The sequence below is a fragment of the Lemur catta genome, chromosome 14 (genome assembly GCF_020740605.2).
Source record: "Lemur catta isolate mLemCat1 chromosome 14, mLemCat1.pri, whole genome shotgun sequence".
Classification (NCBI taxonomy): domain Eukaryota; kingdom Metazoa; phylum Chordata; class Mammalia; order Primates; family Lemuridae; genus Lemur; species Lemur catta.
Window position 1 is genome coordinate 48,555,352 of NC_059141.1, and position 22,213 is coordinate 48,577,564.

Sequence of the window (22,213 nt, forward strand, 5' to 3'; positions counted from 1 at the left end):
CTATTTTAGCCATTTTTAATTAAACGACGCTACAGTGGCATTCACGGTGTTGTACAACCATCACCACCATCCATCTCCAGAACTTTGTCATCCCTCACACTGAAACTCCACACCCATTAAACAATAACTTGGGAAGGCTTTTAAAATCCTGGTTTTGGAAGGGGCGGTGGGAGGCAGCCCTCCCTGAGGAACCTGGGGAAGGTTGTGAGGGAATGTGGAACAATCTGGGCAGGAAAGGCTGGTATTTGAAGGGAGGAAGGAAGGGCCCCAGAGCAGGAGGTTTAGCTCGCTCCCCTCCAAGGCCCTGCGGGGTGTCCTGATCCCCGGATCCCCTGATCCCCTGGCTGGGCTCTTTCTTCCTTCCCTGCCCGCCACCTGCAACTGCCCTCCCCCACCCTGGCCTCTCCCTCTCTCCCCCTACAGAACAACGGGCATTGTAACCCTCTCACTGCCTCTTGCCCCCAGCAGCCCAGTGCTGCACCCCCTTCAGAGACTTGAAGTAGAGGATGACATGTGACAGGCTGGGAGGTGGGGGGTCCAGAGGAGACTTGTCCCAGGTCTCCAAATGTGAAATGTCAGCTAAGTGTGAAGTCAGAGCCAGGAGACCGGCTTCTGGGGGGGTATGGGAGGTGCTGAGTATTGAGAGAAAGAAGGACTTCATTCTTTCCTTGACCCCCTTGGGAAAGAGCCCCCAGGGTGAGCTGGAGAGACAATGACAGTCAAGGCCTCTCCTGGTCCTGGAGGTTCCCATCGGCCTTTGAAAGTCCTGGGATATTTAGCTAGAGAAGTTTGGGGTGGGGGTATGAGATGGTATTTCTCAAATATTTGATGGGCAGCCCCCTGGGAGGAGGTACATGTGTTCTGGTGGTCCCAGTGTGTGTTTGGGGGGGGCAGGGGAAGAACAGGGCCAGTTGGGGAGTGTGGGGAGTGACTGAGAAGTAGATGTTGGATCCATGTGAGCAGAAAGCTGAAGGATGTCCTACCACCCAGTGAAGCTCTGCAGGGAAGTGGGCTGCCTCTGAGGGAGTGAGCTCCCTGTCACTGGGAGGATTCAAGTCAGGCAGTGGTTTAGTGGCTGAACACAGGGCACAGGGGCTCTGGTGTCAGAGAGGGCTGGGGGATGTTGGGAAGTTCCTCTGTGCCTCAGTTTCTTCACTTGTAAAATGAGGACGGTAGTGGAATCTGCTTTGGGGGTTTTGTGAGGAATGAGACCACGGCTCTGACATGGTAACCAGCACTCAGAAAGCACCAGTAGAGGACAGGAGTACTGTGTATGGGGGGTGATTCTTGGGTGAGGTGGCGAGTTAGGGTAAATCCCCACCAAGAGCCCTTCGGCCCTGATGTTCCGTGGAGGGAGAGCTCTGGGGCTCATTCTGACAGTGCCTCTGAGAAGGGGAAGTTTGTCACCTGCCACCAGATGGGCAATTTGTCCACCTGCCCAGCACAGATGAGGTCAGAGAAGAGTACCTTGTGTTTGTGTGCAGGGCAGGGATTATTCATCTCATTTTATAGACAAGGACACTGAGGCTGAGAGACTCCTTGACTTGCCCAGTGTAGACATGGCGAGGCAGGAACTAAATTAGGACTCAGTCCCCAGACGCCCGGTGGAGCCCTGTTCACCTACCTTGTCTGGTGACAGCCCTTATCAAGCCTGGCCCCTGGGTTCCCCTCTCATTAGAGGGGTTGCCTGACGTCTTACTGGGAAGGAGTTGAGGTGAGGGCACCCAGGCAAGGCTTTTAAGGGACTTCCTTGCTCTAGAGCCCAAGTGTGGAGCCTCCTGCCATGCAGAGCCCCTGCCCAGGACTGCTCATGGACGTGGGGTAGCGGACACAGAGCAGCAGGCTTGGCATCAGGAGAGCCAGGGAAGAAGGCAGCAAAGAGGAAGGAGAGACACTGAGCATTTACTCAGTGTCACAATTTACATGCATTCCTTCGCTGACACCTCACCCCAGCTCAGGACTCTTGTTATCCTCCTTTAGTAGATGAAGAAACCGGGGCTCAGGGACATAGACTGACCTGCCACAGGGCACGTGGCTGCTGCTTACGAGCCAGAGCTCGGATCCAAATCAGGCAGCCTGACTTCAGAGCTCACCTTTATTTGCCCATAGTGAAGGGGTAAGGTACCATCTCTGACTCCATTGCCTCTAGCCCCAGAAAGCACCCTGCATTTGGGTAGCTAAATGTGCTCCTTCTGAGCCTTGGCCGGCATACCCTTAAGAGGAGCTGGCATTGCTGGGGGCTCTGCCAGCTGGAGTTGGGAACACTGCACCGAGTGCTGGCAGGTGGAGGCAGGGGATTGGCCCATTGCAGCAGGAGAAGGGCCTTGGAGTCACTTGGAACAGTGGTTTCCAAGCATCAAACACTCTGCTGCTGCCTTACACCCGCCCAGGAGGCTTTCCCAGGCGCCCTTGGCTTGGGAGGGCTGGGCGGAGCCGTAGTTGAGACCCTCCTGCCAGTAATTCAAATGCACACACACAGGCAGGCTGGGGAACTACTGTCTGGTCCTAGCTCACAGTTTACTCCCAACTGCAGGACAATGAATGCCTGTCTGGGATGGCCTGGGGTGCTGGAGTGGCCTTCCAAGCCAGCAGAGCTCCGGTGACCTCTAGTTTAGTGAATGTGCATTGCACGCATTCTTCTGCGTTTGCTGTGGAGATGAGCAGCCGCTCATGGGCTAGGCTGTTTGCCTGCGGCTTGGAGCTGCCTCTGCCTGCCGCTGGGTGCTTGCAAGATGCAAAGGGAGGGTGGGCTGATGTCTGTCCCTTCTAGGCCATGAGGACCAAGAAGGAGACTAGGTCAGGTAATGAGTTCCTCATTGCTGGGCACAGTCAAGCCGAGGCAGGCGACCACGACCTCTCAGGGATTTAGTACAGGGATGCCTCTGGGTCACGCAGGGTGCACTGACTGACCTCTCAGACTTTGTGTCTTTAAACTACGTTTATTACGTCCATAGTATTTTGACGTAGGGAGAGGTGAATAGTGTGATGTCTGAGGGTTGCTTTAAAATACTTCGGCAAGAAAACCAAAAGAAAAAAGGTAGATAGAGCAAGTGTGGTGAAATCTTGGTCATTGTCACATCTGGAGGGATGGGTATACAGAATCGATTATACCATTCTCTACATTTGTGCATAATAAGAATGCTCGAAATTAAAATGAAAAAGGACCTTATTAGAGTGTCATAAATGCATGGTGTCACAAACCCAGCTGCCCAGAAGGAGAGTGGAAGGCGAGCCTGCCCCCACTCCCAGGCCCTGGTCCCCTCCCAGGGCTAAGCCCTCTTCCCAGCCTCCTCCACGGCCTTCCAGAGTTGACTGTGTGTTCACAAGCCTCGGCGTATAAACAGGATTTCATTTTTTTTTATGATTTAAAAATAGATAACACATCCACATGGAAGAAAATTCGAATGCACAAGATGGTATACCATGAAGTTTCCCTCCTGTTCTCTGCCCTAGAGGGACTGATGCTTCAGGTTTCTCAGCTGTCCTTCAGAGCTATTCAAGGCAGAGTGTGTGTGTGTGTGTGTGTGTGTGTGTGTGTGTACAATGTGCATATGCCCTTTTTATAGCTCTCAAGTGCTAGCATATTGGAGACTGCGTTTTCTCTCCTGGCTCCCTGCCTCCCTCCTGTCTCAGCGGCAGAGTCGAGTCCATGATTTTCCTTAATCCACAGCACATTCTCATCATCAGTAGATGTGGGGTCTTTCTCTCGTGTTGTTCTGTTTTATTTTCTCTTCATCCTATTCCTTTTCTCATAGGCACCCACAGTGATGTTTGATAAATGTTTTTATATGTTATAATGTACATATCCTCATTTAAAAAAATATGGTATTCCATGATAAGTGCTGTCGCTTTACGTCAATAGTATTCTACAGTGAATCCAGCACCATTCGTTACTCTTATCCCTTGATACTGTGTTTTCCAGCTCGTTGCACGTTTCTGTGTGTGCACCCGCATGGGTGAGGCTGTTGGACAGGATTCTGAGGTTGAAATCCATGTGACTTAGCCATTCCCCCAGCGACAGACACTGAGGTTGCCTCCGGCGCCCCACTGTCATGGTCAACACCACCCTGACTGTCCCAGTCCACATCCCCGGCCAGACGTCGCCCCCTACTCTGGAGGGCATTTTCCACCAGCCCACATACATCTGTCTTGGGTTTTAAAAGAGCTGCACAGTATGTCTAGTGTCAGGTGTTTCATAGTTTATCTAGCCAATCACCTCGCCATTGACAACCTTTCGGTTTTCCATCTCTCGTCATTGCAAATGTGACTAGCCTTGTGGATTTGCACACGTGCGAGTGCAGCTACAGGCTAAATCCCTAGGAACAGAACTGCTGAGGCAGAGGGTCTGCGTTTGTCATTTGGATAGATACTGCTGAAAAGGGTGACCGTGTCTCTCCCACCCTTCACCAAAGCCGTCTTCTAGTCCTAAGGCTCTCTAAGGCTCAGAGAGGGTGGTGGCCTGCCTGGTATAAACAGTCAGTGAGGGTTGGCACTGAGGCGGGATCCAGGAGGCTGAGCCCTGGCCAGTGACCTTTTCCAGGCACTGCGGCGGCTTCTGTGTGTCCCGACTTTCAGAGAGTCTGGGGCCTTCCCTGTAAGTCTGGGGGCCTCACTCTGTCCTGGAATGTTCCTGGTAAGAAACTCACCCATGCCCACTGGTCTGGAGCGGTGTCAGCCCAGGAGCTCTGTTCCTGGGGACCAGGAGCTCATCACATGAAGGCCCCTGGGAGGCCCTGTCAGGCTGGTGCCTCCATAGCTCCCTTGACCCCCGCCTGCCACCCCACCCCCCGCAGCACCTTCATAAATGGCTCTGTTGGAGAGAGACATCCTTGGGAGCCCGGAGTGGTGTTGCTTGGAGACAACTGGGCAACAGATCTGGGTTATTTAAAGGAGAGAAAGGGTGGGAGGGAAGGGGAGACAGCCTGTTTATTCAGGGATGCACGGTCCCCCTGCTGCAGGGTTTGGCAGCCCCCCTCCCAGTCCCCTACTCTTCCCAGTGTCCAGGGTGGGGGGCTCCGCAGTGAGAGCTGGCAGAAGGCCACGTGGAGCTCCTTACTGATGGCAGTGGGGGCGGGGGATTCTCTGCATGTTCCATGGGTCACTCTGCAAGCGCTGGCTGCTGGCTCTGGGAGGAGGTAAGGGCAGAAGGATGACGCCTTAGAGAGGAACCTTCTGATTGTGATGATAACCCCAATTACCATTATATATTGAGCGTCCTCTTGGACTGCTATTCGTTAAGGGCTCTAAATTTATTAGTTCATTTAATCTCAAAACGCTGTCAAAGTAGGTGTGGCTATCCTCATTTTATAGATGTGAAAACTGAGGCTCAGAGAGGTTAAGTGACTTGTCTGAGGTCACACAGCTAAGTGGCAGAAACTAAATTAAAGCTCAGAGCTGTCTCATGCAGAGCCAGAACAAACCACTGTTCATTGCTAGAGTTAGCTGGGCGCTTGCGTGGCCTCTACTTTACCCTAGCTGACCTCGAAGGCCCCTGTTCAGCCGAGCGCCCCATCCGTGCTTCCCTGGCCCCAACCCCAGCCTGTAGGAAACACATGGCTCTGAAATGATCAGTCTACTTGTCTGCCCCTCCCACAGGTCTGTCAGCACTTTGAGGACAGGGCAGGGACTTGCTCATCCCTGTGCCCCAAGCCAGGGTCAGGCACGTAGCAGGTACTTAAAGAATATTTTGCAGGGAGCTCGATGCTTGAGCAGCTCTCCCTTGGACAGGGTCAGCTGGCTGGCTGTGGCCCCTTGCTCTCTCCCTAACAGCCCTGCAGGACCAGAAAAAATGATCTCCTGCTGTTGTGCGCTGGTTTACTGTATCTTCCCACTAAAATGACAGCTCCGTGAAGGCAGAACCTTGTCTGTCTCATTCAATTCTCGGGTCCTAGAACAAGACTTGGCATAGAAGGGGCTCCGTAAGTGTTTGTTGACTAAATGAATATTTACCAAATGAATGAGCCAGGATTCCTTCCTCCTTTTCTCTCCTCTGATGGAGTGTTCTCCCTATAGCACCTGAAGAATATTCTGGAGACAGAATCACCCTCCTCCCATATGTCCTGGACACTCTTCAGTCAGGCCCTAAGAGGTGCTGGGGGGTGGAGGTGAGCGAGTTCTGGGCAGCACTTTCAAACTGCAGGTCACAGGAAAAATCAATTTAGTGCCCTGCACGCAGCAGTAACAAAAGAAATAGGATAGGATAGATGGGAAAGTGTCACAATGTATCCAATGCAGGAAGGCTAAGCATTTTTTTGTGAATAACTCACATTAATATATCTGTGTAGCTGGTCACAGTGTCAAACGTATTTCTTACTTTGGGTCTTGGTCAAAAGAGTTTGAACCTTGTGTGTGAATTTGGGAGGTGGGAGATGTGATCCTTAGACTCAGAGGAGGACATAACCAATAAAAGTTATAATAACCCTAATGAGGATGATGATGCCAATTACTGAACATGAATCCTGTGCCAGGCAGGGGTGCTTGGGTCTCTGTGCCAGGCAGGGGTGCTCGGGTCCCAGTGCCTTGCAGTGAGGGGGAAGGAGGCCAGAGTAGACAGAGATCTGTCCACGGGTGAGGGTGGAGTCTGAGGAAGACTGCCTGGAGGAGATGGAGCCTGAACTCAGTTTGCAAAGCCCCTGGGCCCTGGCAGGTTCAGGGCTGGGTCACCGTGTGAGCTCTGGTGGCAATAATACTGACAATAACAGCTGCCATCAGTAAGCACTGACTGACTGCCAGGCACCCATTTAATCCTCCAGACATTCCCAGGAAGCAAGAACTGCTCTTAGTGCCCTTGTACAAATGAGGAGGTTTGGAGAAATACAGGAATTTGCAGGGTCACACGGTGATGAAGTTGCTGTGGCTACGTCCAACCCTAGGTCTGCCCTGCTCAAAGCCCATGTCTTTCTTTAAGCCTGGGTTGCACACAGAAGTGGGTGCTGCATCCTGGGGATGGGGCTGTGGGCCTGGAGGGGCACACAGCCAGGGCAGTGGGGGTCCCATCTGTGTTGGGACTCAGGCAGCAGGGATGAGTTACCTGAGGCTCAGAGACACTGGGCTCAGGGCTCAACTGCATGTCCCAAGATACCCACCCTGGAGGGGCCCACGTGGTTCCTGTTCTTGGCAGCAATGTGGTCACAAGGAGCCAAGCCAGGCTGCCCCCTGCCCTGATGCTGTCCATTCCTTGGGCCCAGTGTCCACCCCCCCACCCCTACCCCCTGCCTGTGGCGGGCTTGGCAGGGAGAAAAGCAGCAGGGCCTGTTTCCCATCTTTTGTCAAGTCTCATCTTTGCTGGTTGGAACCCAGCTCCTCTGCCTTCCAGCGAGTCATTTGTGCCTGTCAGGAAATAATTCTTGGCTGGAGCGTTCCCATGAGGGAATCTGGGGTTCTCACAGCTTATGTTTCTGCTCAGCGACTGAACTTGGGAGCTCTCTCCCAAGAGCATCAGCACCTTGCTTGGGCTGAAGGGCTGTGGACGGCCACAGGTGACTGTCCAGGAGCGTGAGTAATGGGGTTGCTCATGATTCTCTGCAGCAGCAGCTCGTCTGGTTTGGGACTGTGGGGGGTTGCTGTGTGTGTGCTATGCACACCCACACGTACACACATGCTCACTTGCATATCCACTCTCGCCCCCATTAGACGCTTGCACAAACGTGCATCCCTGCAAACATGATTTCACATACCAGCAACACAAGCACGTATGTGTGCATGCAAATGTGTTCAACACAGCACACATTTGTCCAAGGCCACCCACGCGTCCCTGGCCTTCTTTGGATGATAAGGTGGTGTCTTGGGTACTTGTATGTATTGGATGTGGGTGGTGGTAGTGCTGGTGCGGGGTACTGGGTGAGTGGGGGTCTGTCCTGAGCCCTCTATTTTCTGAAGTCCTCTTCTGGGACCCATGAATCTTTTCTCAGGGGATTTTGGGCTTCTCCTCTGAGCATCCAGACTTCTCAGGGAGCTTCTGCTGCAGTTTGAGAGGCTCAAATGGGCTCAACTGATTTTTCCTTTCTGCCTGGGGCTTGAGAGAGAGCACAGAGTGCCTTCTCTCGAGTGTACCCACGGCTGCGCTGTGTCCTCCTCTCCTCCAGCACTCAGCCCCTGTCCCCCTCCCAGGCACAGAGTGGGGCAAATCTGGTCCTGAAGGCTTTCTTGTGTTTGCAGGAATGCCCCTGGCCCCATAGCCAGCAGACCACCAGGGCTGCAGGACTTAAACTTGCTGCTCTGAGCAGGGACTTGGCAGACCCTCTGAGTGCTGGGCTCGAGAGATTGGGCACTGTGGTTTCGATGCAGTCTGTGGCCTGATCCTGAGATACCTCCAAGCCCCCAGCCCTCTACTTCCGGAGCCTACCAGCTGAGCCCCCCAGCCTGTCTGTTGGAGCCATAAGGGTGGTGATTGCTAGCTCTCCTGAGGACATCCCTGCTCTGGGCTTTTCTGCTTGGTTCAAAACACCTACTGTGTGTGTGGTGAATACAAATGAATGAATGGAGATGTGCCAGGCACTGTGCAGGGGACCAAAAGACAGGTCAGACTTGGCTTTTGTCCTCTAGGAGCTCAGTCTAGAGAGGCACATGGCCATGGACCCCAGCATCTGCTGGACAGTGAGGGTGAGGGGTAAGCAGCATGTATGTGTGTGTGGTTTGTGTATGTATGTGTGCATATGTGTATAAGAGTGTGTGTGTGCATGCCCCTACCTTAGTCCTGGCCTTGAGAGAGCTCTTTCCTGGCGTGCATTCTCAGGATGGCAGGGCTGCAGCTGGGGAATCCAATCCAACAGCGGGTGGGCTGGGATACGGGGTTGTGGCTGGAGGAGGAAGGAAAGGACTGTGCCCGAGGATGGAGCCCTACAGTGTGCCACACACTGCACCTGGGCATCACTTGCCCAGCTCATGGGCTCCTCGCACAGCTCTTTGAGGGAGAATAGGGTCATGTGATGGATGTGGAACTTGGGGATCAGAGAACTTATGTCACTTTTCCCAGATCACACAGCTAGTGAACTGGGAGCCAATCTGAGCCTGCCTCTGCTGGACTCTGAAGGTCAGGGCTACTTCTTGAGGCCACACTCCTGGACTTCCTCTGCCGCTCTCCTCCTCACACCCCTTGGGTGGGACAGGAGCAGGCCTGGAGCTGAGGGCAAGTCTTCTCTGAGCCTCAGTTTCCTCATGCATGAGAATAGGGACCATTTTATGGGTCTCAGAATCATCCAGGTGAAGCACTGGAGACCTAGGCGCTAGGGACCTGGTAAAAGCACCACAAATGAGTCATTTCTCTTGTCTTTAGTTAGCTGAGCCGCCACGGGGACTGTGCGCCCCTCTCCCAGCCGGGCGCCCTCCTCCAGCCTGACTTTGGGCAGAGCTGGGGCCTGCGGTGCCTTCATCCCTAGGCATCCCAGGCTCGCCCGACTCCCGCTCAGGCCCTGATTGGGGGTGAGGCAGGTAGGGACAGGTGAGGAAGGATTTCCCGAGCGTGGAGCGGAGAGAGGGAGGAAGTGACTCACCAAACACAGCGAAGCCCGTCTCCCTGGGAGGAAGCCTCGGCGAGAGAGTGAGCGCACGTGGGGGCCCGCGGGGGCGTGTGAGCCGAGAGCCGGCCGGGCCGCGGGGGCGTGGGGGTGGGCACGGCTGGTGCCGCCCAGTGCTAGCCCCTCGGCGCGGGGGGGGGGGCAGGGGCAGGCCCTCTGGTGCGGGTCACCGCCTGGCGCCATGGAGTGGGGGCGGAGGGACCCCTCGTTCCAAAGTCCTGCTCTGCTTGTCCCCTTTCGCCCCTGGGGGCTGAGAGGCGCGGCTCCCTGGGATGTCGGGCGGACAGTCTGCGCTTCAGGGGCTCGCCCTTCGATACCTGGGAGGCGAAAGCCCAGAGAGTGCGATCGCTTGGCTCGGGCGCACAGCAAGGCGAGGCGGGGCCCGGAGCCCGGATACTCGTCTCGGTCCCGCCGAGGCTCGGCCAGGCTGTGAGAGCTGGGAGGGCCGAGGGAAGCCCGGCCGGTCTCCCGGGGAGCTGGGGAAGGCAGGGGGCGTGGCGCCGGGAGCATTTGCTGCATTCCCCAGCCGGGGTGGTGCGGGGCTGGATGTCGGGTTTGGGTGTCTCCCAGGAGGAGCCAAGCTAACGACAAGGGAAGGGGAACTGGCTTCCCGAGCAGTGTCCCCCGCCCCAAACTTTTCCTCCTCGCGGAGGGTGGGCGGGCGGAGGGAGGAAGCGGGGCCGGGGAAGGTGGGGCCCGCCGTCCCCCGCCCGCCCGGGAGCGGCTGCTCGGACGGCGTCGGGACGCGGCCGGGGTGAGTGTGTCTTTAAATCCGAGACCCCCGCCCTCTGCGCTGGGGCCGGGGCTCCCGCGGGCCGGGCGGCGGCGGGCGCGGTGATTGGCGGCCGGGCCGGGTCCGCCCCTCGGCGCGGGGGACGCGGGGCTCGGGGAGCAAGCAGCAAGCGCGCCCGCTCCGGTGGCCTCGCCTCGTCCGCCCGGCCTGCCCACCTCCGGAGCCGCCTCTGCCCACGGATGAGCTGGGGAAGTTGGGAGGAGCGAGCCGGAGCCCGCGCCGGGCGCGCCCCGCCGCTGCCTGACTCGGCGCCCGCAGTCCGGGCGCAGCGCGCCGGCCGCCGGAGCGCGAATGCCCCCCGGAGCCGCGGGCTGGCAGGTACCGACGCGTCCGGGCCCGGGGCTGGCGAGGGGAGGGCAGCTCCAGGAGCCCTCCGTGCACCCCAGCCCGCGGCTGCTCCAGCCACCCACTCCCCTTCGCCGCGAGAGGAGAGGTCCGGGGCCCCCAGCGCGCACCCGCCCGGGGTTGCTGCCTGGAGGCAGGCGGGAGCTCACTGACCAAACAGCCAGCGGTTACTGGGTCGTTTTGTGTGTCGGGTTCTGGGCCACCCGCGCTCCCGAGGTTTCCCTCGGACTGGGGTAGGCATGGACTGGCGACACCTCTACTTTTCATTGCTAGGCCTGGGAGCACAGCCCAGGAGCTAGGCTTCCCGTGAAGTTGTGGGGGGAGGGAAGCTTTCTCATGATCAGAGATGGGGTCCCCAGACTAATCTCTAGGGGCCTGGAGGCCCACAGATGGGGGAAGAGTCTGGAGGTCCCAGTGGACACAGGCTTTGGTTCTTGGCCCCGTCTGGTCTTCTTCCTCTGTAGGCCTGGGTCTCCGAGGAGAGTCCATTTTTTAATTTCAGAGGGTTTTCCTGAAGCGACCTATCAGAAGGAGTGTGGTGTATGGGAGAGCAGCTACGCCTGGCTTCTTAAGATGGCCAGGGTGGTTGGAGCCTGTTCCTGTCTCTTGGGGAGTCAGAGATGGAAAAAAGCTTCATGGCCTCAGGATGCTTCTGGGCAGCTCTACTCTCCCAACCAGAGGTCCAGATGCCAACTCTTTGGCTTCCAGACAGAGCAGCCTGAACCCGATGACCGAGCACCTCCTAAATGCCAGGCACTGGGCCATGCCCGGGCAGGGCGTGGATGGTGGGAACATTGGGAGAATTCTGTCCTCACATGGCTCAGCGCCTCAGAGGAAGACAGAACATAAACACGCAGAAGGTTTGCTGATACAGGGTTTTGATACCAATCCTAGACTGCTGTTAGTGTAAATGCCAAGAAGCTGCACAGAACTGCTACATGAGAAATGCAGGCTGCCATAGCACTGGGGGAGCTGGGACCCAGTTCTCATGCAACAGTGCAAATGTGTTTAAATGTTGCAGCTCCCTACCTACCCTTCCTTATTGCCCTGCTTGTAATCTGGACCTCTCACCACTTCCAAGGGCAGGGAGCAGCAGGGGGCTGAGTAGTTCTCCTGCCTATATATGGCCCCTGCCCCCACTACCAGGTTTCTGTTTTTTTTCTCTGCTGGTGGGTTTCTGAAGAAGCCCATTTGGTGTCTTGGGTTAGGCTGAGTGCAGGACTCTCCTAGCTGCCGTGTGGCTCCTGAGGTTTGGGGTCTAGAGCCAGACTTGTAGGAGGTTCAGAGGCAAGTGGGAGGAAGTCCTCACTTCCTTTTTGAAGAGCCTCCATTGTTGGGGGTAGCGGGGAGGCTGGGCCAGACAGTTTCCTGTGAGTGCAGACAGACCTGAGGTGTGGCGTGCACTCTCTGCCCTTCCCTCTTTGGGGTTGTGGGTAGGCAGGGTAGGGTCTGGGTGGCTTCAGGTGGGTGGTGCCTGGGCCAGCTCTGGCCTCACCTCTGTGAGCTTGTACTGTACCTGGGGCTCTGCTCCTCCCCCATTGTCCCTGGCAGGTTTCTGTTTTTCGGGAACACTTCTGGGAGGTGGCAATGTGCTCACCCCATGGCCTTGGGTGCAGTTCTGAGAGTGGGAGTTGCTGAGCTCATCCCGGAGCCCTTGGCTGGCACTGTGACAACTCAAGTGAACACACCTACTTGTCTCCAAACAGGTGGCACACACAGACCTGGGTCACCCAGGCACAGGTGGGGGATGCCTATGTGGGCAGAGATATGTCCACACGCTCAGGTTTACAGCTGCGTGGGCAGAGACATAGAGGAACTGGATACATGTATACCTGAGGGCAGGCACAGGAAGACAAGGTGAACAAGTAACCCAGGGACACAGACATGTGGGGGAAGACATACATGAGCACATCAATGTGGACTGCATGTGAGCCGCAGACATGTATTATAGACAGATTTGCACAGTCACTGGGATTCGAATTGGGAGACAGACATGTAAGTGGGCAGACATGTAGGTGGACCCGCCAGAGCACAGACATGGGTGTAAACTAACACGGACAGATGTAAGAAAGCCTCACAGAAATGGCCTGAGTACCTGGGCAGACATGGAGTTGGCTGTCAGTTCCCAGGGACACAGACACGTCTGTCTGCCAGTCACCTGACAGTAGAGGCCAGGACCCAGACGGAGGTGGGCGCTGAGATGTAGTGTGTGGCGTGCATTGCTCAGTTATCATCACTTCCCCGTGTGGCAGCAGTGCCCGACGTTGTCCTGTTTGGGGGGTTGGGATGGTGCAGGTGCTCTGTGGTGTGGCTTATTTCTAGACTCCTACTTTGGGGTTCAGGAATCCCAAAGGGCTTAGTGTCCTGTGTAACTCCCTAAGTTACAGGGCTGGGTTCGTACCTTAAATGCCAGCAGGAGCTCCTTGGACCTTTGATGCTCATCTTCCCTGGGTTTCCAGAAGCTTCCTGAAGTGAGGCCGTGTGGCCTGGGTGGGGAGGGATAGGGGAGGAACCCAGCTGTGGGATTCTCCTTCTGAACCCAAGCCTATGGGTCTTCCTCAGGGATAGGACAGTCCCTGGGGGAGAGAGAGCACACATGCAGTTGGGTCTGTGATAAGAGCCATTGCTCTCTGGGGTGGACTGCTCCCCCCACAAGCCCTGGGCTTGCACAGGGAAGGGGTCCCCCACCTTCTGGCCTTGTTATCTCCTCTGATCCAGCCCAGATTCTAGGTATAGTTGGACACTAACTCACTGTGTGACCTTTGGCAAGTTACTTAATGACTTCGTTTCCTCATCTTTAAAGTAGGGCCAGTAACCCCCATGCCCTGGGGATGTTGTGCGGGTTAAGTGGGAAAACATCAGTGGAAAGCGTATGGCCCAGTGCCTGGTGCAGCGAGGGCTCAGTCAACATGGGGGTGGGGCCTTCCATTATGAGCCTTCCCTGGTGGCCAGGACTCTGCGCAGCTTCCTCAGCAGCCAGGCCCCTGGCCCTGGAGCCTGAGCAGAGGGCTGGGCAGGCCAGGCACCTCTCATACGAAAGCTGGAGGGTTTTGTCCTCACTTGCTGCCCACCGGCCCCTCCACACGCAGGGTCAGGAAATGGCAGGCAGGGCGTATGGAAGCTTGGGCCTGCTGGGCCTCTGGGAGGGGAGCCAGTGGTTTGCTAAGAATAGCCCCAAACCGTGGCTCTTGCCTTCCAGCGGGCAGCCCAGCCGTGTGCCTCCCCTGTGTTGGGCCCAGGCGCTTGCAGACAGGCGTTTATGTTTCCTGTAACTGTTCCTATAATTGCGCTGAGCACGGGATGGGCCCGGGAGCAGCAGGCTCGGTCTGGGAGGAGGCTCTGCTCCCTTCCTAGGCCTTTGGCTGGGACCTGGGGAAAGAGAAGGTCTGCAAGCACTGGTCTCTGTAATCTCTGAGTTCCTATTCCCCTCAAGGCTCATCCCAACAGGCTCCCTTGACCACCTTCCCACCCCCCAGTAGACTTGTTCTGAGGCTCTGGGAGGAGACCACCAGGGACTGAATCCTGCTTCCTCTCTTACTGGCTGTGTGGCCCTGGGCTACAAATTTAACTTCTCTGTGCCTCAATTCCTTTGTGTAACAGGGTTGATGATAGTAACTCCCTCATGAGCCTGTCCCTGGGATGAAAGGAGGTACCTGTGGAAAGCCCTCGGTACTGTCTGGCTCCTGGGGCATGCTTGGTGGACATCAGGTGCTGAAGTTACTACCGTGATTGATACTCTCTCAGCAAAGGCCAGGATGCTTGCACAGTCCCATGATGGGAAGGGACCACAATGGTATCTTGATTTTGGTTCCCGGACTTCCTTGGCCCTGGGTTCAGTATGAGGTGCTGGGGATCCAAAGATGGAGTAGACGCAGTCCTCGCCAGGAGGTGAGCGAGGCACATACAGACTTTAGGCCATACCCTACTGATGACATGACGGGGTCTGTGATAGCTATGGTTGGAGCTGGGAGTGTGTGTGACACTTCATGTGGGCTTTGAAGGATGGCTAGGAGCTTGCAAGGGGGAGGGAAGGCTTCCCTAGCACAAAGAGCTGCACGGCAGAGGTGTGACAGCTCTTGGGGGAGTTGTTTTATATATTTTCCGTAACTGGCATGTGGACTGGCTTTAGCTCTGAGGAGGCCCCTGCCTGGGCTGCAGCTGGGGCACTGATGAGGTGCCTAGGGTCACCTGCATGCCCATGGTAGGCCGTAGGGAGCGTCTGGGGCTTTGGGTACTGGGTGCATCCCAGGGAGCTGAGGCTTTCAGCCCTTCCCTGAGGAGGGAGGGTGTGGTGCTGGGAGGGCTGTGGGTGCCCCCGACAAGCTGCCAAGAGGATGGGTCAGGGGCCAAGGAGGGTGGGTGGGGGGTGCCCCTGGGTGACCTGGGCCGTGCCAGCTTCTGCATCCTGCTAAGCTCAGGCCTTCCTCTCTGCAGGCTGTGCTGGCCTCTGTCTGGGCTTCCCAGAGTGGAGGACAGAGACGCTGGGGTGTATTTGAAGATTCTGTTTAGAAGCACAGAGGGTTACTTCTCCTCCCCTTTTCCTTTTCCTGGCACTGGAGAACCTCATGGGACAGTTAACCCCTTTCCTGCTTGTCAGAAAGTGGCCAATAGGCTCCCTCCCCTTTTTATGCTTTGGGATCGCTGTTTCATTGTTGCCTTTCTGTTACATGGGATGTGCATGTTAATGTTAAAAGGTATAGTACCTTCTACAACTGAGTACCCCTTTCTATAACTGAACAGGCAAAGAAATCACACCGAATATCAGCATCTGGCAGTATGTTTTAGAAAAAAGTGACTAAAATGGGTTTAAATTGATTAACATTATTAAATCACACCTAATATTTGATGCTATGAGTCAGTATAGCTATATGATACAGTTATACAAAACACATTAGCATCAAAGCATACAACCGAAATTAAGATGGCAACCAAAACTTATATAACTTTTTTTTTTTTTTTTTTTTTGAGACAGTCTCACTCTGTTGCCAGGGCTAGAGTGCCGTGGCATCAGCCTAGCTCACAGCAACCTCAAACTCCTGGGCTCAAGCAATCCTACTGCCTCAGCCTCCTGAGTAGCTGGGACTACAGGCATGTGCTACCATGCCTGGCTAATTTTTTCTATATATTTTTAGTTGTCCAGCCGATTTCTTTCTATTTTTTTTAGTAGAGACGGGATCTCACTCTTGCTCAGGCTGGTCTCAAACTCCTGAGCTCAAACGATCCGCCTACCTCAGCCTCCCAGAATGCCAAGATTACAGGTGTGAGGCACTGCGCCCAGCCAACTTTTTTTTTTTTTTACAGGAAAATATGTTTGAAGTATGCATGTACCTCCAGAAAAATTACACATAGCATCACTAAGCATATCCCCAAAAAGTATACAATATGCACACTTGGAAAATAAAAAATTAAAAAAATTGTAAGCAACAGGTGAGCTTCATATTTCTAAGAATATGAAAAGAGGTCCCATTTTTAGTACTATTGTATAAAGAATTATCTTTTGATGCAAAGTTAATGAAGTGTCTTCCTGTCAGGACCACACTTTACAAAAACACTGTATTTAAAAAAATTGCTTTTATTTTTTATTTATTTATGTTTTTAGAGACAGGTCTTGCTCTGTTGCCTGGGCTGGAGTGCAGTGGTGCAGTCATAGCTCACTGCAGCTTCAAACTCCTAGGCTCAAACGATCTTCCTGCCTCAGCCTCCCAGCCAGCTAGGGAGGTACACTACAGATGCGTACCACCATGCCCGGCTAAGTTTTAAATTTTTTGTAGAGATGGGGTCTTACTGTGTCATTCAGGCTGGTCTCAAACACCTGGCCTCAAGTGATCCTCCTGCCTTGGCCTCCCAAAGTGCTGGGATTACAGACAGACATGAGCATGCTCAACACTGTATTTTTGAAATGAGATTATGGAGCAAGATAGAGCATCTTAGCAATGTCATCTTATTAAAGATTTTTAAAAATTATTTTTACTACTTTATCAAAACATGTTCCTTAGGTATATAGGATTCATTTTTAAAGTTTTTCCTAAAGTAATATACAAAGGAGAGGCATGTTTATTCCCAGACAACACTCCTAGAAGATGCTTTCTGTGGTTAAGGAGAGACTTCTCTCTCTTCTTTTCACTGATTGTTTTTGGCCTTAGCCTGTGTTAAGATGTGAGATTTTAGGTTAGTTTAAGTTTCTTGTTACAACCATTGAAGGGGCACGCAAAGGGCCTGTCTCCGGTATGGATTCGCACATGTGTGCACAAATCAAAGTCTAGTGAAAAGTGTTTCTGGAAGCCTTCAAATGTGCACTGGGAGGGCTTCTCTCCAGAACGAGCCAGTTGGCGTCGTTCGGTTTCCACACATGCGTGGACTCCAGGACCGTGGGTGTGTGGATGTCTCCTCGTGGCGGAGTTACCCTGAACAGCTCTGTGCAGCCTTTATGAGGGCAAGCTATTGTTCTTGGAGCATTGTCTTCTTTAACATTTCTTGGCTTGATTCTAGCAAATTCTGCCATTTGTTTAGAATCTGAGAGGTCAATGCCAGATATTCCTCCAGAAAGAAATTTCTTTGCTGTCATCTGCTCTGAGTGATGGGTAGGCGAGTTCTCTGCAGTGATCTGCATTTAATCGCTGTCTCATGGTCAGTATCTTTTTTTTCATCTGAGCACCACGTGGTGACAGAGGACTTGTCCTACAGGGTCTGAGCTGCGCCTGCTTCTGCTCCCACTTCTTGTTGTCCAGGTGGGCACTGCTGCCACCTGCCACATGTCCCCTTTGACTGTTGCCTTGTAGTGACTGAGCCCATCATCCTGGGACCCTGGGTGGCAAGGCCTTGAGGACCTCCTCCAGCCTCGATCTGAGTGGTGGCTTAGCCTTGCTGTGACCACCTGCTTCCTGGGTGCTCACTCCCTGCCTCCCAAGGAAGCCCTGCCTGGTGGAGCTCGTGGACATTTGGAGACCCTGCAGGTTCTGGCCTGCCTGGCTCACTCCAAGGCCTGTGTGAAGCTCTGGTTTCTGGATGCCCCAGATGGGCCCTCCCTGCAGGGGCCTCACAGCTGCAGAGCCCTTGGGGAGATGGGGAGCAGTCTCTGCCCTAGGGGCCTCCAAACTGGGCCCGAGGCATCGAGTGAGTAAGCCCTGGGCTGGCAGTTGGGCCTCTGAGCCCAATTTTCTCATCTGCAAAGTGGGTATAATAATTTTTTCTCTACCTTTAAATTTTTTTTTTACTAAGGTGAAATTCACTAACATAAAATGAACCATTTTAAAGTACACAATTCAGTGACATTTAGTATATTCACAATGTTGTGCAACCACTACTTCTATCTAGTTCTAAAACATTTTATCACTCCAAAAGAAAACCCTATACCCATTAAGCAGTTATTCCCCATTCCCTCCTCCACCTTACTTTAAAAGAAAGTTGTATTGAGGTATACACACCATAAAATTCACCCACGTTTAGTGTACAAGTCGGTGAGTGTTGGTAAATGTCACAGCCATGCAGCTACCACCTTAGATAAGTCCAAGGACATTTCTGTCACCCACAAAGGTCCTCACACTCCCATCTCTGGGCCCAGGCCCACTCATCTTCTTTCTGCCCCTATGATTCTGTTTTTTCTAGATTTTCATGTACGTGGAATCTTATAATAGGTAATCTTTGGTGTCTGGCTTCTTAACAGGACGCTTTCTGAGATTCATCCCTGGTATTGCATGTTTCCATTAGTCCCATTCCCTTTTTATTGCTGTGTAGTATTCCAGTGTGTGGAACATATTATGTTAAAAATAATATAACATTATGTTTACAAAATATTGAAGTAGTCGCTTCATAGAGAGAAAGTAAAACGTAAAACTCCTTTCCTCCCTGCCCTCCCTCTCCTCCCGAGGGGTAGCACTGTCAGCAGTTTGCTGAACATCCCTTAGTCTTTTTCTGCGCCTTTTCATAAGTTGGTGTAGTTTTTAAATTTTGAATATAAATGAGATCACACTCGGTCCGTGGCTGTGGGGCCTGCTTTTGTCGTCTGGCCTTGGGTCTTGGGGAGAGACCCCAGCACTGCCATCAGAGTTCCAGGCACATGCCCCGAGCTGGGGCTCAGATGGAATGAAGGCTTCCTGGAGGTGGTTAATTAGAGCAGGTTCCGGAAGAGGGAGGCATTGGAACAAAAGGGATCAGTCTGTCCAAAATAGGCTTTGTGGCTACCTGTCTTGGGGGTCTGGGTGGACGTGTCCTCCTGCTGCTCCGCCATTAACCCCTGCCGCGTAGCAGCCAGCAGGGGCTTCCTCTTCCTGTCTCTGTGACGTGTCGCTGGAAGGAATAGGCCCCAGGAGGATTTGTTGGGTTGACAGAAGAGGGACCCTTGAGGCTGCCCATTGCTGAGGCTGTCTCTTTTCTAGGCAGCGTCTCGGGGCCTTACCGATGGAAACCCGGCCTGGCCTGTGTGTGGCGTGTGGCGTGTGTCGGGGGAGGCTGGGGCTGTCTGTGGCCTCCTGAGGAAGGGGGGCCGCCCATGCTCCGACTTTCACCCTCCCAGCTCCACACTGACCCCAGCCTACTGGGTCCCAGAGGCTCTGAATCTACGTTGATCTGTGCTGCTTTCCTTGACACTGCACAATGAGTCCCCTTTCCTGCATGCTTCTAACTTAGGTTGTTTTCATTGTTTCTAACTTTTTCTTAATTTAATAATTCAAAGCAGTGCCTTAATACTGTTGCATGAAGTGAGTTCCAGGAGGTAGGAGCCCTGTGTTGTAATGTTACGGGGCAGCCACCTGCTCACCCAGGATGGGATTGTCTTGTGACTCAGGGCCTCAGCTGGGGCTCGGGAGCCCTGTAGGGAGGGGGGCAGCTCTGGGAGGGGAGCCGTAAGTAGGTGGGTTTGTGGATTTCTCTGTCTTAGTGCTGCTCACCTGTTTAAAGTGTACAGTTCAGTAGCTTCTAGTATTGATATATGCAAAGAGTTGTGCATCTGTCATCGCAATCTAACTTTACAGAATTTTCATCAACTCCCAAAGATGCTCTATATGCATGAGTAGTCGCTACCTACCCCAGCTCACTACTCTGCTGTCGCTATAGATTGGCTAATTCTGGACATTTCATACAATATGTGTTCTTCTGTGGACTCTCTTTTAAAGGAAAAACCCCTCACTTACTGGTTTACATTATTCTTATTGGACTGTAACTTAAATGTATACAAGACTAGGCGTAAGGCATAAATGCTGTAGTTTTTATATAACCATAAAACAAACAGGAAATACTGATAAACCAGAAAGCCATCTCATTTCCAATGAACAGTGCTAATTTAAAAGAATATTAGCTGAGACCACATTGCCAATGTTGGGTTGATGGTAGACGGCTGCGCCTTTGGCCTCTCCTGTCCTCCCCCCCCACCCCCTAGTTGCCGCTCTGTTACTGGCACCTGCTGTGCAGAGTGGTGGTAATAAGGTTCAGCTGATTGGATGATTTGGGGTAGTGAGACCTCACATTTAAGCCCAAACTGCTCATGAGCAGTTCCCAAATGTCTGTTTTAATAGGGCATCCTTGATCCCTAGAAAATTGGCTTGCTTGGTTGAAGATAAGGGTAGAATAGTGTCCTTACTGAAATCTGCATATAGTGTCTCTTAAACCTGTTTCTCCTGGGAATCAGGAATTCAGCACAAACAGAGATGGGCTTTGCTCAGTTCACACAGATGCTGCCAACATGATATGGTCCTGACTGGGCAGGTCCAGGCTGCCTGGGCTGTGGGGAGGCTCAGTTCTCCTTCCCCACCCCCTTTTTTCCTATTTGAACCACCTTTCTTTCTTTGTGCCGTGTGCGATGATGTCATTTGGCGTTCATGGAGGAGGAACCGGATCGTAAACACAGGAGCAGACTCGAGCCCCAAATAGCATGGCAGTGCTTGCTTATGAGACAGTCGTTCAGAGGATCTCATTATTTTTTTTTTAATTCTTATAACATAGAATTAGCCATGTTAAGCGTACGGTTCAGTGGCATTTAGTACATTCACAGTGGCATGCAGCCATCACCTCTGTCTAGTTTCAAAGCATTTTCATCATCCCCGAAGGAAATCTCATATCCATATGTCACTCCCGATTCCCCTCCCCGTCCCTGGCAGCCACTGATCTGCATTCTGCCCCTGTGGGTTTACCTGTTCTGGATAGTTCACATAAGTGGACTCATATAATACGGGACCTTTCGTGTCTGGCTTTTTTCACTTAGCGTAATGTTTTCAAGGTTCATCTGTGTTGTGGCTTAAATCAGTACTTCATGCCTTTTGATAGATGAATGACTTTCCAGTGTGTGGATATACCACCTTTGTTTATTCATTTATCAGTCGATAGACATTTGAGTTGTTTCCACCTTTGGGCTGTTGTGAGCAGCTGTTTGGCTGCTGTGAACGTTCTTGTACAAGCATTTGTTTGGATGCTTGTTTTCAGTGCTCTCGGGCATACGCTCAGGAGTGGGATTGCTGGGTCATACGGTAATTCTATGTTTAACTTTTTGAGTTCGATGTTCTGGAATTAGATAGTGGTTACACTGCTTTGTGAATATACTAAAAACCATTGAACTGTATACAGACAGTCCTCGTATTAACGATGGTTCCACTTACAATGTTTCAGCCTTATGATGGGTTTATTCAGGTGTAACCCATGGTAAGTCTAGGAGCTCCTCATGACCTTCCACGGGGTTAGGGTTTCTACTGAATATATTTCGCATTCATACCATAATAAAGTCTAAAGGTCGTAAGTAGAACTATTATAAGTCAGGGACCATCTGCTGTGTTGCTAGCATTAAATGCATTTTTGGCTTACAATAGTTTCAATTTACGATGGGTTTATCAGGACATAACTCCATCATAAGTTGACGAGCAGCTGCACTTTAAAGGGTGAATTTTGTGGTATGTGAATTATATCTCAATTTTAAAAAAAGAGCTCACAGATCCCTAAGCAGACATTCATGGGGTCTGGATTGAGTCATGGTCTCAGCTTGGGAAACCCAGAGTCCTGCATCACCTCCTGGGAATCCTGGGGACTCCCTGGGTGGGTGGGGACACTGGGCCTCACCCCATGGTCCATGTTTGGGACGGTAGGTGGGAGCTGTGGGCACTAAATGGGCTCACCGGCTGCCTGGCCCCTCACCGTGGCTCATTCTGGCCCTTTCTGGCTTCTGAACAAGAGGTGCTCACTACAGAACTCAGTTTCCCCATCTGTAAAGTGGGCCTGTGAGCTGCCCAGCCTTGGCCATGGCCTGAGCTCTGGGCAGTGAAGTCTATAGTGGGCCAGATGTGTCATGCTGACTACTTCTCTGGATCCACTTTCCCTGTCTTTCGTGTTTCTTTTTGCAGTATCCCCTGCAAGCCTCAGGACCAGTTCCTCTTTCTTTGCAGGGCCCCCAGGCCTGCCACTTCCGAGATGGCAGCAGGGGCGGGATGGCGGCTCTCTGTCCATCCGCCCAGTCCTCACGCACACCTGCTTCCCCTCAGTCTGGCCCCTGTTGGCGGCGTCCCCACGTCTCTGGTTGTTGGGGCCGAACACCTCAAAGTTGTCCGTGGTGCCTCTTCCCTCACACTTAAGAAGTGGCGTG

At 53.1% G+C, this 22,213-nt stretch overlaps 1 protein-coding gene across 3 annotated transcripts in view; it reads left to right on the forward strand.

Moving 5' to 3' along the window:
* Positions 1-10,199: 10,199 nt before the first annotated feature.
* The window catches only part of PALD1 (phosphatase domain containing paladin 1), a 73,898-nt gene continuing 61,884 nt past the window's right edge, over positions 10,200-22,213 (forward strand). For 2 of the 3 annotated variants that reach the window (XM_045568281.1, XM_045568283.1), the window contains exon 1: positions 10,412-10,626. The gene's annotated coding sequence lies outside the window, so the exon portion shown is untranslated. Of the gene's footprint in view, positions 10,270-10,411; positions 10,627-22,213 lie in introns of those variants that run through there. The other variant, XM_045568282.1, reaches the window with a different exon arrangement.